A 17,950-nucleotide genomic window follows, 5' to 3' on the forward strand; every position below is an offset into this window, starting at 1 on the left:
ATGCTGTGATTATATAGTGTTATGCTATGTTAGATCCCTAGGGCTGCCATAACAAGTTGCCACTATTTGGTGGCAAAAAACAAGAGAAATTTAATCTCTCCCAGTTCTGGAAGCCAGAAGTCAGAAAATCAAAATTTTGGTAGGGTGTACTCTCTGGAGGCTTTGTGGGAGAATCTAGCCTTTGCCCCTTCTAGTTCCTGGTGATTGTAGGCATTCTTTTGTGTTTCTTGGCTTATGGCTACATCTCTGCAGTCTCTGCCTCCATCCTCACATCTCCTTCTCTGTGTCTCTCTAATCTCCCTCTGCCTTTCTTTGTTAAGAATACATATTACTACACTTAGGCTTGACTCAGCTTATTCAGGATAAGTTTCTTCTTTCTATATCTTCAACTTAATCACATCTTTTTCCATAAAATATAATATCCACAGGTTCCAGGGATTAGGATGTGGACATACCTTTGCAAGGGCTTCCAAGGTGGTTCAGTGGATAAAGAATCTGCCTGCAGTGAAGGAGACACAGGAGACATGGTTTAGATTCCTGGGTCAGGAAGATCCCTTGGAGGAAGGCATGGCAACCCACTTCAGTATTCTTGCCTGGTGAATCCCATGGACAGAGGAACCTGGTGAGCTATAGCCTATGGGGGTCACAAATAGCTGGACACGACTGAAGCTACTGATCTCTGGGGCCACCATTTAGCCCATTTCCTGTACCATCCCTCCTACCAAATATCTAGTTCTTTTAGTTCCTGAACTTCATCAAGTCAAGATCATGTCCTTTTCTGTCTTGATAAATTCCTTGTTTCCAGCACTGTACCCAATCTGTTTAACTACTATTAACTTATAGTCAATAAATAAATTATTGTGGTATAAATAAATAAATCCATGAATTATGTATAATTGCATTTCTATGTTTACAGTTAGTCTGCAGCCTTAGCCTTGAGGCATCTACTCAATGTATCACTGAACGGGGAAGTGTCTTATGAATTCTAAAGGATCAGACCAAAACTTGCATTAAGATATGGTATAATGCATGAGACAGCTCTTTTGAATTGTATTGTTTTCTAGCGTTCCAGAAGCATTTCTTCATTTTACTGCCTGAGAGCTCCATGAATTAGCTTCTTACACGACCTATTAGCAACTATTTGTGTGTCTTGTTGTCATCCATTTTTCTTGTATGTTCAGCTTGGTGGAGTTGTATTAAGATCAGCATTGCTTCAGGCCTGAAAGATGGACTATCTTCAAGGCTAGCTCATTTTCCTACTTGTGCTTAGTATTTCTTTAAAAATTAATGTGTACCCTGGCTTCCTCCAATGCAATTTTGAAATAACTTCCCCACTTAATTCATACAAGCAAGACAATAAAAATATTTTTTAAAATAACAGAAGTCAAAGTGAAAAAAGAAGAAATATAGATGTATTAGATACTCAGGATGAGATAATTATTGTAATCATATACTAAGCACTGTTAGGACTGGTGGTTGAAAAAGAAACACTACTGAATTAACAAGTTAAAGAAAAAGTGAAATGCATTAGAGGATGTAAAGATTTTCCTGGCTCTGAACTCTAAGAGGAGGAATTTAGTGTGTATATTTTGCTTACAATATGTAATTGGTTATTAATTAAATTCATCTCATCCTACTCCCTATGTTCTTTCTGAAGCTACTCTCAACCACAAATATCTTTGTGACATGTCAGAAAGCAACATGTCAGAGTCAAGAGGAGGTTGAAGGGCAGGCAGTAGCAGGATACATTAAAACTTTTCCCCAAATTAATTTTGTTTCTAAATAATGTATATTTAAATAACCAGGGTAAATTTTTTTTAAAAAATTTCTATAATCAAGATTGAGGAGTCCTTCAAAATGCTTTGAAATCAATATGCTCATTTTGCTATTAGCAGAAATCAGTAGCCTGTAGCACATTTCTACAGCATACATATATAGTTGGCATGTATCAATAATGAATAAGTCCCTGAAGAAATTAGGACATTTACTGCTAGAATGTAGCTCTACTTTCCTTCCATATTTTACACAGATCCCCTCAAGCTATGTAATTCTCCATGGTCCCCGTTTCTGATCACAAGCCTGTCTCAACCGTACATAGTCTTTCCTTTCTCTTGTGTGTGTCAGTGGAGATGTTTCTCCTCTTTCCTAAGATAAATTCCTCCACCTTGTTCACCTCCTTTGATCTGATGAGGAGCTTGGTTTTACCCAGCATCATCTGTTCTCCTTCTTCTAATATCAACTGCTCTATCATCTCTTTTCTTTATGTAAACATTGATTTAACAATTATATAACTCCTATGGAAATACAGTGGTGATCAAGGCACCCCCGAAGAGTAATATCCCCAAAGAGATGATAGTGTAATAGGACAGAGGTTCAAGTAAACAGGCAATTTTAGCACAATATAACAATTGTTAGGTGTAAAAAAAAATGTTACAGGCGCTCACTGATCCTTGCTCAGAGGTGGGTTCTAATTCCCCTCTCCTTTGATGTAGGCTGGGCTTAGTGATTTGCTTGACTGATAGAATATAGTAGAAATGACATTCAGGGATTTCAGTCTAAGTCTTAACTTGCAGCTGGACTCCTCAGAACCTTTAATATGTTGAGGTTCTTTGTAAATCTCCAAGAAGTGGAAATCAGTTATTAAATTCCATTTTCCCTCCTCACTAACTATTCTATTGTATTTCTATATTTGAGTAAAACTTGAGGAGAAAAATAAGAGAATTATGAGAGACAATGTCTTTGTTCCTTCTCAGAGAGACAATGTGGCTGAAAAGGAAATACATAGGTTTTGGGAATTAGGCTAACATTGCTTTTCCATTTTAACTACTTGTTTGACATTAAATTGCTTATCTTTTATAAGCCATAGATTTTTCTTAATCAAAAAAGAGGTTTTGATCTGAATTATAGATTTTTGAAAATAGATTTCACAGAGCCCCTAGGTCCATGAACGTTTTGAAGTCATTCACTGATCTCCTCTGTTTAGATTCTCTACTAGATTCTCAAAAGGGTCCCTGACCAAAAAGAGGACAAGAACTACTAGACTAGATTATTTCTAAGCATAGCCCAGGTGAATACTGAGTCAGTACCATTTCCAAGTGTTGTGTGTGTTAGTTGCTCAGTCATGTCTGACTCTTTGCTACCTGACTATAGCCTGCCAGGCTCCCCTGTCCAAGGGGTTCTTCAGGCAAGAATATTGGAGTGAGTTGCCATTCCCTCCTCCAAGGGATCTTCCATAGCCAGGGATCGAGCCCAGGTCTCTCACATTGCAGACAGATTCTTTACCATCTGAGCCACCAGGGAAGTCCACAATTTCAAAAAAGAAGTGTTTTTTCAATATTTATCTTATTAGCTGATTTTTAAACCATAAGCTTTGTTGTTCAGTTGCTAAGTTTTGTCTGACTCTTTGTGACCCCATGGACTGCAGCATGCCAGGTTTCCCTGTCCTTCACTATCTCCCAGTGTGCGCTCAAGTTCATGTCCATTGAGTCAGTGATGCTATCTAACCATCTGATCCTCTGCCACCCTCTTTTCCTTTTGCTTCAGTCTTTTCCAGCATCAGGGTCTTTTCCAGTGAGTTGGCTCTTCACATCAGGTGGCCAAAGTATTGGAGCCATATGCTTGCACTCACTTAAGTGAATGGTTCAATTGAAAGAACTATTTTATTACTTTTTAAAAGATTAAAAAACTCATTTTCTCCTTCATACTGAAAAACATCCAACAGTGTTAGTATGCTTCGTAGAGTAACAGGAAACCCAAAGCTTAAACAACTATGAGTGCAGAATTGATCTTGAATTATCAAATCAGAATTAAGTTTGCATTAAAAATGCTTTGAAAGTAATTCTAGTCTGGAGTTTTTAACTAATTTTGTTTTAAGCATTAAGAAGAAGAATACTGCAGTGAGTGAGAGAAGAATCTTTCCAACTCAAAGAACACCCACAGTGTGGCAGGAAAGCAAAGGATGAAGTGATTATGTAAACACAGAAGAACTAACTTAAACTATTTAAACCTCCTATCTTAATTGCATACTAGACAGGAATGGTTTCTTCAGGGACTCAGATTACTAGTTGGGTTTTTTTGTCCCAATTAAGTTAATTAGATGGATAGATGTTGTCCCTCCCTCCCTTCATCACACCTTTCTTTCTTACTCTTGTGGCAATCACCCCAACATATATATTTTTAGAGATGTTTCTTCTAAATATTTAAAAATAAGCTTTATTAGTTGAGTGGAGAAATAGCTCTATTAAAAATTCAGTTTCTTAATTTCTTAGGAGTTATTTTTGGAGGCTTCTAGTTCCTTTTCTGGTATCAAATTGAGAAGCTGGTAGGCAGGGTCTGGGCATCTGTGTCCCAAATGGAGCTATGTATTGGGGTGTATGTATTCCTGGCCACTGTTTATCACTTCTTGCTTTAGGTTTTTCTTCCTCTGCCACCTCCTTCTCCTCCTGCCCTCAACCTTTCCCAGCATCAGGGTCTTTCCCAATGAGTTGGCTCTTCTCATCAGGTGGCCAAAATATTGGAGTTTCAGCATCAGCATCAGTCCTTCCAATGAATAGTCAGGACTGATCTTTAGGATTGACTGGTTTGATCTCTTTGCTGTCCAAGGGATTCTCAAGAGTCTTCTCTAGCCCCACAGTTCAAAAGCATCAATTCTTCGGCACTCAGTCTTATGAGCCAACTCCCACATCCATACATGACTGCTGGAAAAACCATAGCTTTGACTAGACAGACCTTTGGCAGCAAAGTGATATCCCTGCTTTTAAACAGCACTGAGTCTGCTCATCAGTAGGACAGCAAGAAGAAACATGTGGGAAATATTATGGTTGAGCAATTTCTCACAAGCTCTAAGCAAGCTCTTCCAGAAAAAAGAATGGCTCAAGATAATTATTCAATAGCATTTTTTTTTTTTGGCCTGCTGATGTGTATAAACAATTATGGGAAGAACTGACATTGCGCCTCAACTTATCCCTCTTCCAGAAGCTCATTTCAAGCATCCCACTCTGACTGCCATGCCTGCTAATGTTCTCACTTCAGCAGAGAACAGGGAGGCCACAGGTTTTTCCTTACTATTTACTCTTTACCTCCTTAGTACCATTCCTACTCTCCACATTTCATCACTATGAGAAGTCCTCTGTAAATACCATCACTCCTTTGGTTGTCCCTCCCTCCCTTCATCACACCTTCCTGGCAAACTCTCCACACTGTCTTAGACCAAGTCCCTGAGAAATTGAATCAATGCCTCTCTTTTCACATAAGGAAACCAGAACTCAGAATTAAGAGATTTAGTCAAGGCACACATAGTTAATAACAGTAGTAATTTTAAGGATAATAACAAATGCTTTGTGTCAAGCATTGACACAAATACAGTCTCTTTTCATTTTCACAATAAACCCTTATTTCATGTTGATACATACATAGAGGTTCAGGTTAGACTGAGTAGGCTTACCAAGGTCACTCTGCCTGTCATTGAGGCATTCAGTCTGACATTCAGTCATTCAATAACTCTTGAGTCCGTAATCTCTGCAAGCAGTGAACTGGGGCCTAAGTCTACAGCGGTGGACAGAACAGAAACAGACCTTGCCCTGATAGTGACGCCACAGTGGGAAATATTGGAGAGGGAAACGGCACCCACTCCAGTACTCCAGCCTGGAAAATCCCATGGGTGGAGGAGCCTGGTAGGCTGCAGTCCATGGGGTTGCTGAGTCGGACATGACCGAGCGACTTCACTTTCACTTCTCACTTTCATGCATTGGAGAAGGAAATAGCAACCCACTCCAGTGTTCTTGCCTGGAGAATCCCAAGGACGGGGGAGCCTGGTGGGCTGCCGTCTATGGGGTCGCACAGAGTCGGACACGACTGAAGTGGCTTAGCAGCAGCAGCAGCAGTGGGAAATATTTATTAAGCTTTTACTAGACTCTGGACATCATTTTATTTTACTCTCACCACAACTCTGTGATGTAGATACTGTTAATATAATATCCAATTTTCAGATGAGAAGTTGAATCTTGAAGAAGGATATTCCTGAGGCCCTACTGCTGGTAGGTGAACAGATTACGATAGGTATACGAACCCTGACTTCAAAGTTCATTCTTCTTATCACTATGCTATGGTGGCCATGGATACTAACAATAAACCACAGATAAACCCAGGAGAATTTCAGGTTGTCTTATAGGAAAGGAAAATCTAGGGCCAGTGGACCTCTTTTTACCCTGCAAATATCATCACCTTCTTCTGCCCTGCCAGTCCACAGGGTTTATGGAACTGTATGTGTGGGTGTCAGCCAGGTTGTTCATTCTTATAATTTACATGATGTCAAGCAAACCCAACTTTTAATGATTTCTGTTGAAATGATTCAATAATTTCTATTGAATGTTAAAAAAAGCCTGTCAAGTTAAAGAGAAATAAAGCGTTTATAAACATTCCAAACATTTGTTTTGTGTTGGCTGGAGCTGGAGTCTCAATAAAAGCTCCAAGTGTGACTAATAATTATAATCTAATTTAGTGCACTGAATTGGAAAGGAGTAATTACTACACAGGACTTTTTGAAGTAAATGATTTATGGTTGACCTACAGTAGATTATTAATTTGGAAAAGAGAGGAATTTTAATGCAAATTAATTGAATGTGGAGTCCTTTCTGATTAGGTTGATAGAGTAGTGGAAAATTCCAGGGTCTTACGATACTGGCTGAATTCAGACTTGGGATATGGGGTAAACGTTGTGTTGGTGTCTGGAACTTGGGTGTAAAGACACAAGCTTCATGCCAGACGCCGAGCTTTTCTGATCTGATCGGGGAAGAGCCCTAAAAGAAAAACTGACTTTCTTCAAAGAAGAAAATGTTCCCTCCTCAAGTGTTTATATGCTCCAAGATGGTTGTACTCTTTCCAAGTTGTTGGTCTCTGGAGCCAACAAGAAGCACCATCACCACATACTGAGTGGTGGCAGTGAGCCAGACAGATATTATATTCCAGGTGCTCAACCTTCACAAGACTGACATTTTGCTGTGGGAATCTGTTCTGTGCATGTAGGATGTTGAGAAGCACTCTTTGCCTCTACTCCTCAGATGCCAATAGCATCCTTCTCTTGTGAGAACCTCAGATGTTTTCAGACATTGTTGAGTACATCCTATGGGGGTGGGGGCCAAATTGCCCCTGGTAAGAACCACTGTGCCAGACACCTGATGTGCATTTTTACTTCATTCCTTACAATATCCTGAAAGGCCAGATGTATTAGTGTCCACTTCATAGAGGAAAACACTGAGGCTTACAGAGGTTATACTTTACCAATCACATAACTGATACATGTGGAAGCCAGGATTTAAACACAGACCTGTATGGACTCAAAGCCCCTATTTTCAGGTAAGTAATGTTTTTGAGGTTGAACCACCTCTCATTTTTAATAAATAAACCGAAGTCAGGCAGTTTAGTGATGTGGTCAAAATTACATAACTCACTTATAGCAGAGGTTGGGCTCCAACTTGGGCATCCTTAAAAAAGCTGGTCATGGGAAGTGGAGATTCAGCTGATAAATGAAAAGCACATTCACAGTGACTTTGGCTGTTTTTTTCTCTTTTGACTTTTACTCTTTTATTTGTTCAGTTTAGCTTTTGAGTATAAAAGGGTCTTTAAACTTGTGTCCATTAACTCTCAAATACATACCGAGAGTTTAAAATTTGTTCCTTTTAATATTGGAAAGAAACAGACCCTTGGATGGTGGCTGCTATATAATTATTTATAAAAGCATTCCAACCCACTCAAATATTTTGCCAGCCTATCCTCACCCCCAACCCAGCAAGTAGAAAGGAAGCCAAACAACCCAGTGAGAATTCTGTTCTATTCCCAGTATATTCTGGTACTGCTGGTGGGCCAGGGGGTAAGGGAGTAACCAGCTGGATGACTATAATAAAACAGCAACAGGCAGCCTCAGATCAGAAATTTGCAATGGCCACTCCAGCCAGCATTATTATTCAAATCCACATGTAACGCAGTGGGGCCTGATCTGAAATTTCTGCCTAGTGGGTGCCTAACCACAGAAATCAATGTTTTCTCTATAGAAGATAGGCAAGGGCTTTCAGAATCTGTTAGGCTGAAGAAATCTAATAGAGAGATCTGCATAATTAGTTCTTTGACTAATCTTGTGCTTGCCTTGGGGTGAGAGGCAATTTAAGCTGCAAAAACAGTTTTGAATATTTGAACTGCAGGGAAAAAAGTGTTCAGGATTTGTAGACTTTTCAAAATTCAGGGCAAGATATTTACTCTTCAAATAGAAGGTCCCTGGAAAATCCTTAGCCTTTTGGAATATAGGGTTTCCTGGTGATGAGTAGGTTTTCTTCTGGCTCAGAGATGCTGCTGGGTTCTGATGTATGTGTGCTCATGGATCTGAGGCTAGGGAGCCCAACCACAGATGTTGTCAGGGAGTAGGATAGGACCAAGGTGGAGAAGTCAGTGGGGCAGAGTGAGAATTAGCAGGCATATAATACCTACTCAGAGATGATAGATGATATAAAGGAAATTATTCCAAGATTTAAAGATAGAGCATAATACATTTTTTAGGTTTTTGGGTTGATTGCTAGAAGGAACCACTGTAGACTTAGAATATAGAGTTTGAAAGCTCATCCCTGGAGTCAGATCATCTGCATTCCAATTTCAGCTCTCCCACTCACTGGCTATGTGACCTGGGATGAGCTGTTTAATTTTTCTTGTCTTTGTTGATCTTTTGTTGTTGTTGTTGATCTCTTCATAGAACAGGTTTAGAGTAACAGTAACCCCATGGAGTTGTTCATAAGGGTTAACAGAGACAATCCCAATCAAGATTTAGATCTGGGTATAACACACAGCACTCAGTGAATGCTGGCCATTACTGGACAGTCTAGGTCACCAATGGGGTAAATCAGTTCAGTTCAGTCGCTCAGTTGTGTCCGACTCTTTGCAACCCCATGACCTGCAGGATGCCCGGCCTCCCTGTCCATCACCAACTCCCAGAGTCTACCCCAAACCCATGTCCATTGAGTCGGTGATGCCATCCAATCATCTCATCCTCTGTCGTCCCCTTCTCCTCCTGCCTGCAATCTTTCCCAGCATCAGGGTCTTTTCCAATGAGTTGGCTCTTCGCATCAGGTAGCCAAAGTACTGGAGTTTCAGCTTCAACATCAGTCCTTCCAATGAACACCCAGGACTGATCTCCTTTAGAATGGACTGGTTGGATCTCCTTGCAGTCCAGGGGACTCTCAACAGTCTTCTCCAACACCACAGTTCAAAAGCATCAATTCTTTGGTGCTCAGCTTTCTTTATAGTCCAACTCTCACATCCGTACATGACCACTGGAAAAATTACAGCCTTGACTAGAAGGATCTTTGTTGACAAAGTAATGTCTCTGCTTTTCAATATGCTGTCTAGGTTGGTCATAACTTTCCTTCCAAGGAGTAAGTGTCTTTTAATTTCATGGCTTCAGTCACCATCTGCAGTGATTTTGGAGCCCCCAAAAATAAAGTCTGACACTGTTTCCCCATCTATTTTCCATGAAGTGATGGGACCGGATGCCATGATCTTCATTTTCTGAATGTTGAGCTTTAAGCCAATTTTTTTCACTCTCCTCTTTCACTTTCATTAAGAGGCCCTTTAGTTCTTCTTCACTTTCTTCCAAAAGGGTGGTATCATCTGCATATCTGAGGTTATTGATATTTCTCCTGCAATCTTGATTCCAGCTTGTGTTTCATCCAGCCCAGTGTTTCTCATGATATACTACTCTGCATATAAGTTAAATAAGCAGGATTACAATATACAGCCTTGACATACTCCTCTTCCTATTTGGAACCAGTCTGTTGTTCCATGTCCAGTTCTAACTGTTGCTTCCTGACCTGCATATAGGTTTCTCAAGAGGCAGGTCAGGTGGTCTGGTATTCCCATCTCTTTCAGAATTTTCTGCAGTTTATTGTGACCCACACAGTCAAAGGCTTTGGCATAGTCAATAAAGCAGAAATAGTAGGGCTCAGAAAAGTAATGGTAGAAGAGCTGGACTTCTTCCTGATGGATCACTGTACTGCCTCTTCCCAGTACAAATGACAAGAAAAGACTCTAGTGGTAGTGTGAGTCTGGCACAAGTGGGAGCTTTCAGAGCTCCCGAAAAGAAGCACAAGCTCCTTTGCAACTGAAGAACCTCCTTCTTCAACACAGTGACTTCTGGGAATGTGAGCCATTGCTGTTGAACCAGGAAACATTAAACGTTGATACCTAGCTCATTTCTGTCCATTCAGGACACTGTTGGGTATACATAGGCCTGGTTGAAGTTTTAGAATAAAGCAGAAGATCCTAAATATCTATAGGAGAATATTTCTATTAAAAAGTTGAGATTATCACACCTTGAAGAAAGGTAAAATGAGATACCTCACGGCATATGTTTAGGCTTAGATGTTGAATGTGTTTTTATTGATTACATACCCCTTTCAGTACATAGAATAAATACATATATTTAACTGGTGAGCCTATCATGGCCACAGTTGCTTTAGGTTTTACTGCCTAATAAGGGCTTCCCTGGTGGCTCGGTGGTAAAGAACCTGCTTGCCAATGCAGGAAACAGAAGAGACGCAGATTCAGTCCCTGGGTTGGGAAGATCCCCCGGAGAAGGAAATGGCAACCCACTCCAGTAATTCTTGCCTGGAGAATCTTATGGACTGAGGAGCCTGGTGGGCTACAGTTCATTGGATCACAAAGAGTCAGACATGACTGAAATGCGTTAGCATGCACATGCCTCATAAACTGGGTCTTTGTAAGTGAGAAAAAGCAGTTGAACTAATAATCACTGGACCTTCTTTGAATAGTCAGTGAGTAGTAAACCTCAGTTTCTCATCACTGCCTTAGTGGGGATGGACAAGGAACTGGGCCTAATGGAAGGAGCCAGTGGGACCCAGAATGTGGACCAGACCATGAAAAGGACTAGACTGCTATCACATGGTGGGCCTTGAAAGTCAACCAAATCCAGCCTCTGGTTTTCTGAAACTCAACCCTCTTCTTCCAACTCTCTCCTAACCAAGTGCTTTGTCAGGTAGAGGTCAACCCAGCATATTTACAGTTTAGGGGTGCTGCAGAGGGAAGAGCAGAATACTGTATCACCATTCATCTTCATTTTAAGAAATAGAAAGCTAGTATCATTGGCATATCCTTTTCTGAGACTAGGATAAAAGAATGCGAGAGATGTATAAGTGGTGTGGCTTTTTTCCCCTTTGTCCACTTTCCTCTTTTAAAATGCTCAATTTGATTAGACCATGTTGAAGCAAAGAGGATTAAAATAATCCAAGATCGATTCCTTACTAACATAGATGACATTTGTAACAAGGTTATTGCACATCCAGGGAGCAGATAAGCTCTTTTGGATATTGAGGAAAAAGCAATCAGTTTTACATTACCAGGCTCCCCGAGCAGAGTTAGAGGTTATTAGAGATCAGGGATATTTACAGATGAGGTGAAACTTTAACTCCAGGAGACTAGGATTTGGAAATGCGATGTTGCTTTTTTTTTCTTTTTTTGGACAGCCAGGACAGCTCTTGAAGACTCTGTACATCTCTGAGGTGACTGGTGCTTTGGTAAAAGGAAAGATGCTTTTAGCCTTTCCCATTTCATCCTTCCAACTTTAGGTTAATAACTTTCCTTCTTCAGCATTGTGGATGTATTAATTTTTCACAGGGAAAAACATAGTATGAAAAATCATCCTTTTTTGAGGCTTTGGATATCAACAAAGTTACTGATTTTCAGAAACAAAGAATATAATTTATATAATATAAACTTTTAAAATTAAGTATACATACTTTTGAGTTGCTCTTAATTTTAGGAAAGCAATTTGAGCATTTTATAGAACTTAATGACACCTTATATAGTTTTATGACAACTTTTTTTTTAAAGGAAATTAATTTTGTTCCAAAACATTTTGAGGCATTTTTTTTTTTAAATCACTAATCATGTAGGAACTAAGTAAAAAATATCCCATGGGCCCTTGTATTAGTGAAAGAATTAAAATGCTTAATTGCATTTATTGCTTAATTCAATCAAAATACATTTATTCTTCTCAAGAAAAAAATAGACTTATTGGGAAGTAAGAGCATATCCAGGTTGAAATAGTAATAAAAATGAAAACTAACACAAAGATAACCAGATTAGAAATTTTTATTAAAGAACCCACCACTGCAATGAAACACATCAAGGTTTCTGACATTTATAAGCTATGTGACTTTGGATGGATGGCTTACCCTCTTTTTACTATGTTCTCTTCATGTGGAAAGTATTGATTCAAGGCTTATTTGAGATCATGTGTATTAAGTGTCTGGCACTGGGCTCTTTCTACAAATATTGGTCATTATTTTTTACTTACATACTTGGAATTTATGAATCTTGTTCAATTTTAAGTGCCTATAAAACACCTTTAAGTATTTTTGAAACAAGCAGGAATAAATGATATATTAATGTGTTCATTCTGTGGCGACCACAGAAATGGAAAATGACCTTTTGTGGAATTGCTTATTGTATTTTTTAATTGGACTATAATTGCTTTACAGTGTTGTGTTAGTTTCTGCTGTACAATGTGAATCAGCTATATGTACACATATATCCCCTCCCTCTTAGGCCTCCCTCACACCAGCCCCTTATCCCACTCTCCTAGGCCATCACAGAGCACCAGGATGAGCTCCCTGTGCTACACAGCTGCTGCTAAGTCGCTTCAGTCGTGTCCGACTCTGTTCGACCCCACAGAGGGCAGCCCACCAGGCTCCCCCGTCCCTGGGATTCTCCAGGCAAGAACACTGGAGTGGGTTGCCATTTCCTTCTCCAGTGCATGAAAGTGAAAAGTAAAAGTGAAGTCGCTCAGTCGTGTCCGACTCCTAGCGACCCCATGGACTTCATCCCTCCAGGCTCCCCCGTCCATGGGACTTTCCAGGCAAGAGTACTGGAGTGGGGTGCCATTGCCTTCTCCAGGTGCTACACAGCAGCTTCCCACAATTTTACACATGATAGAGTCATAGTCAGTGCTACGCTCTCATTTCATCCCATTTTTCTTTCTGACCTCACTCTGTATGACAGACTCTAGGTACCTCCACTTCCCTACAAATGACCCAATTTCATTCCTTTTTATAGACTTACTATATTCTTTTTAAAATTAATTTATTTTAATTGGAGGCTAATTACTTTACAATATTGTGGTGGTTTTTTGCCATACATTGACATGAGTCAGCCACAAGTGTACAAGTGTCCCCCCCCACCCATCTCCGTCCCCATCCCATTCCTCTGGGTTGTCCCGGTGTACTGGCTTTAAGTGCCCTGTTTCATGCATTGAACTTGGACTAGTCATCTATTTCACATATGATTATATATACATGTTTCAATGCTTTTCTCTCAAATCATCCCTCCCTTGCCTTCTCCCACAGAGTCCAAAAGTCTTCTTTATATCTGTGTCTCTCTTGCTTAGACTTACTGTATTCTTACCTTAAAAAACCTATCTCTTCTACTGAACTGGAGACAAGGACTTCACCAAGGCATGGGGGAGAGGGAATGTCCTAACTAGGGGAGGGCTTATGTAAACTTCTTGGACTTCCCTGGTGGCTTAGACGGTAAAGCGTCTGTCTAGAATGCGGGAGACCTGAGTTCGATCCTTGGGTTGGGAAGATCCCCTGGAGAAGGAAATGGCAATCCACTCCAGTACTATTGCCTGGAAAATCCCATGGACAGAGGAGCCTGGTAGGCTACCAGTCCATGGGGTCACAAAGAGTTGGACACGACTGAGCGACTTCACTTCTTCTTCATACTTCATATAAACTTCTTAGAGGATTGTTATTATTGTTTAGTCACTCAGTCATGTCTGACTCTTCTGCGACCCCACAGACTGTAGCCCACCAGACTTCTCTGTCCATCAGATTTCCCAGGCAAGAATATTGGAGTGGGTTGCCATTTCCTTCTCCAGGAGATCTTCCTAGTCAGGATCAAACCCGTGTCTTCTGCATTGGCAGGTGGATTCATTACTGCTAAGCTGCCAGGGAAGTCCCTCTAGAGGCTAGGATAATCATATATCTGCTGCCCAGAACAGTCAAAGCTCATGTCTGTTATTTTGGCATAATTATTTATAGTTGTCGTTACACTCAAGTGTTTTGGTTGGACAATACAATTTATGGTCACTCTAATGATAACTCCACTGGGATTTCCCTGGAAAGAGAACAAGTTGATCCTGACAGAGGCTTTGAGAGAAGCCAGGGGATTGTTGCTCACATCTTGGCCAAAAAGTTGACCTATGTCATCTTAGAGAAAAGACTTTTTCACTGTCTTAATCCTAAGAAGTCTTAATAAATTTTCACATGATTTCATTACATATGAAAAAAAGCAGCTAAACACAGTCTGATTAATTAGATCAATTGGTCTTAAGGCTTTTTAAAAAATTTCAATATATTAAAATTAAGGACATGACCAAAAAAGTCCTGGATGTGAATGACTGTTTCTCTGGGTGCACTAGGGTGACAGATTCTTGACGAAGGTTACTGGAGTTTAGATCTGGTCCTTAACTGTGCAGATCCACAAACTGGATTTTCTAATAGGTCTCTCAAAGCCCAAGGATTGGGTACAGAAGGGAGAAAACTTCTGGTTTTGAGGACAATGAAAATAGTATCAATGGCTAGCAAGTGTCAAGCACTGTTCTAGGCACTTTGAATGAGTCATTTGATAGCTTTTGTTTCAACAAGCATAGCACATGAAGCTGAGTTTTCCTGGGGTATGACCACACTTCATCATAGCAGACACTTCGGTTCATGAGTCATGCTGTGTTCAGGCTTCTCTAGTTTCTAAAAAGATTTATAAACATTTCAAAAAGAGAAAAAAAAAAAACTTATAATTACACATTCCTAAAGTAAATGTGCTAGGTAAAGGGAATTCTAGGGAGAAGTCTATTCCCTTATTTTCAACAGGGACAATTGAGCCTCTTATTTGTGTAATTTATATTTGTCTGTATACCATTCAGATACAGACAGATGATTTTGGAAATAAAGACAAGACAAGACAAAACAAAACAGAAAACCTTGTTTTCCTAAAAAGAAGGATGTGATTAGATAGTTTTGAAGAGTTGGGCTTGCTGAAAACACTGTCATGATCTCATTACAAATCCATTGGAGTAAAGCAGATTTTTCTGACTGTCAGTCTGTGATAAGCTTGATTTAAATCTTTGGCTCAAAGATCCCCAAAGCATTACCCAAAGGGTGAGCCCCTTCACCTAGAACCTAACCTCATGCTCTAGGCTAATCAGCAAGTGCTAGAAGTGTTACTATATCCCATGGAACTAGAATCAGTTCAGTTCAGTCACTCAGTTGCGTCCGACTCTTTGCCACCCCATGGACTGCAGCATGCCAGGCTTCTCTGTTTATCACCAATTCCTGGAGCTTGCTCAAACTTATGTTCATTGAGTCAGTGATGCCATCCAGCCATCTCATCCTCTGTTGGAACTAAAATAGGAGTCCACAAAGGATGAAGTCAACTTGGAATCACAGACTCTTGAAGCCCCAAAGTGCCTTAAAGAGCATATAATTAGATATCCATCTAAGGCCACACGGTGCTCAGAGAGATTAACGTTAGTGTCTAGAGTAGGAAAGAGGAGACGAGTAGCTTATTTCTTTTCACAGAGAGAAGCTTCATGACTAGATGCCCTGTCTCTGGTCTCTAATAGTTGTGGGATCTGGGAAAAAGCACAGAAATGCCATGTCGAAGCAGTTGCATTGGGGATTCACTGTTTTCTTGTCTGTATGTTAACTGCTTCCTTGCTGATCATTATGTAAAGCAAGTATAATGAAGTCATCTTGCTGGTGCTGATTCCAGAAGACAGTGAAATTTTGCTGGTGGTGATTCCAGAAGACAGAGACATCAAGAAGAGGTTCTGGCTGAGATTGAGGTGCCTAATACACAAAGAAAAGCAAAAGAAACTTCTATAGCATTACAAAGCTGGAAGTGCCTGAGGGCTAGCATCCATCCACCAGTTTCATTTTGCAGATGGGAAAACCGATGAAGAGAGAACATACTCTCTGCTCTGAAAGGCAGGGTGAACAGCCTTGAAGGATGACAGAGATTTTGGCTTGTAGTCTTTGACCATGTCAAAAGATATATGAGACTGTTCCCCCTCACTTGAACTTTACTTTTCTCTCTCCTCCTGCAGTTCACTCCTAAGTGAAGCTGGGCATGGGTGATGTGATATATGTGTGCTGGTGTAACCATGTCACACACCATGCTTACTCACGACATCCCTGCCTTCATATCCACTCCAGGAGAAGACAAATCTGGTTGGTGAGAGGAAGCCTGTAAGATTTCATGGGGATAAGCAGGCCTCATGGGGAGGTCCCAGTATCTGAAAATGGTTGACATTAGCAATGATTGACATTGCTAATTCTCACATTGTTAGTAATTCATAGTCTGCTTCTAGTACATTCATATTTAGGAAAACAAGGGAAACTTAGGAATTTTTTCTTCTCTTTCAAGATTAATTTATGTGTTTGGGGAAAATATTGGCTTCCCTCCGCAGTTCTTCAGCTGTTGTCTTATGCAATGAATCATCTTGAATTCCTCGTGTCATATTATTTTCTTTTTCTTTCCAGCATAATGAAGAACATAAACAGCCCCAGACATGTCACAACTGGGGGAAATGGACAAAATGGTTTCTGCGAAGGAATTAGTGGCTGATGTTTACAACATGCTTGCTATTTGGGCTTCTCTTCTTAGTTTGGAAACGCATCACGCTTTCCATGTATGCTAAGTCGCCTCAGTCATGTCCGACTCTCTGTGACCCCATGGACTGTAGCCTACCAGGCTCCTCTGTCCATGGGATTTTCTAGGCGAGAATACTGGAATGGGTTGCCATTTCTCCTTCAGGGAATCCTCCCGACCCAGGGACTGAACCCTCGTCTCCTGTGTCTCCTACACTGGCAGGCAGGTTCTTTGCCATTTCTCCTTCAGGGAATCCTCCCGACCCAGGGACTGAACCCTCGTCTCCTGTGTCTCCTACACTGGCAGGCAGGTTCTTTACCACTAGCACCACCTGGGAAGCTCAAGCCTTTCATGGTCAAGTGCTATTCATCCCAGACAGACTCAAGTGCTCCTGGTCCAATGCCATTGTGCTTACCATTTCAGGGTTTAAAGGATGAAACTCTTTTCCATTTTGCATCTTGGGCCTACAAAATGAGCCCATTTCCTGATACTTAAGATGGTTCTTCATTCCACTTACATACTTCTCTCTGAATTTTGGACATTTTGATACTTTTTAGAAGCATCTTTACTAAACAGGAAGATTTGAACAAACCTTAAATAGACATTGAAAATAATTAAAGTCCTTGTTTTTTGAAAAAAAATTATGAGCACTCTTTCATTTTTTAGCTAGGAGTTTTCATCACCTAGATTATTTTTGAGTACACAGCACAAAGTAGGGAGATGTCAGAAAATCAAACAGTAGTTCATGTTTGGAGGTTAATGTTTAGAATGCAGTTTGAAAGCAAATAAGACTCCTAAAACTCAAACTTGAATTCTACTGAACTACTTCTGTAACTTACAGAGTAACTTCATTTTTCCTTAACTCAGCCTTCAGTCCTTCTCCCCACCTGTCTGCTTATGAGATTCCAGCTGAATTATTTCTGCTATGGGATCTGACCTGCTCATTTATTATCTGGGTCTTCTCTCTTCCATATCAGCCTCTGGTGTTTTGTCAGCTTATCTGGCCTCTGGTCCTCTGAAAGGACCAAGGACAAGAGGAGAGGAGGAAAGCAGGCCTCATTTGATGTCTGTCCCTCATTAATCCAGGCAAGCTCCTCATAAAATCTGCTTACCACTTGTGGTTCCTAAAATGTATCTCAGTGTTAACAGTTTTATTTAAGAAAAAAAAAAGTTTTCTGGTCAAATATATTTGGAAACTGCCCATGTAAAATTAAATGAGTTCTTCATTGCAGACCTTCTCCAA

General features: G+C 40.3%; 1 long non-coding RNA gene across 3 annotated transcripts in view; it reads left to right on the forward strand.

Annotated features, from left to right (window-relative positions):
- LOC147344023 (uncharacterized) overlaps positions 1–17,950 on the forward strand; it is a 243,916-nt gene that overhangs the window by 165,075 nt on the left and 60,891 nt on the right. The window contains exon 4 of one of the 3 annotated variants that reach the window (XR_015155595.1): positions 429–878. The exons of the other annotated variants lie outside the window; for them this stretch is intronic. This is a non-coding gene — a long non-coding RNA (uncharacterized LOC147344023). Of the gene's footprint in view, positions 1–428; positions 879–17,950 lie in introns of those variants that run through there. 3 annotated transcript variants of the gene reach the window in all.

Source organism: Bos grunniens, chromosome 26 (genome assembly GCF_055505025.1).
Source record: "Bos grunniens cultivar Pamir isolate PY7600 chromosome 26, Bosgru_T2T1.0, whole genome shotgun sequence".
In the NCBI taxonomy this organism is placed as follows: Eukaryota; Metazoa; Chordata; class Mammalia; order Artiodactyla; family Bovidae; genus Bos; species Bos grunniens.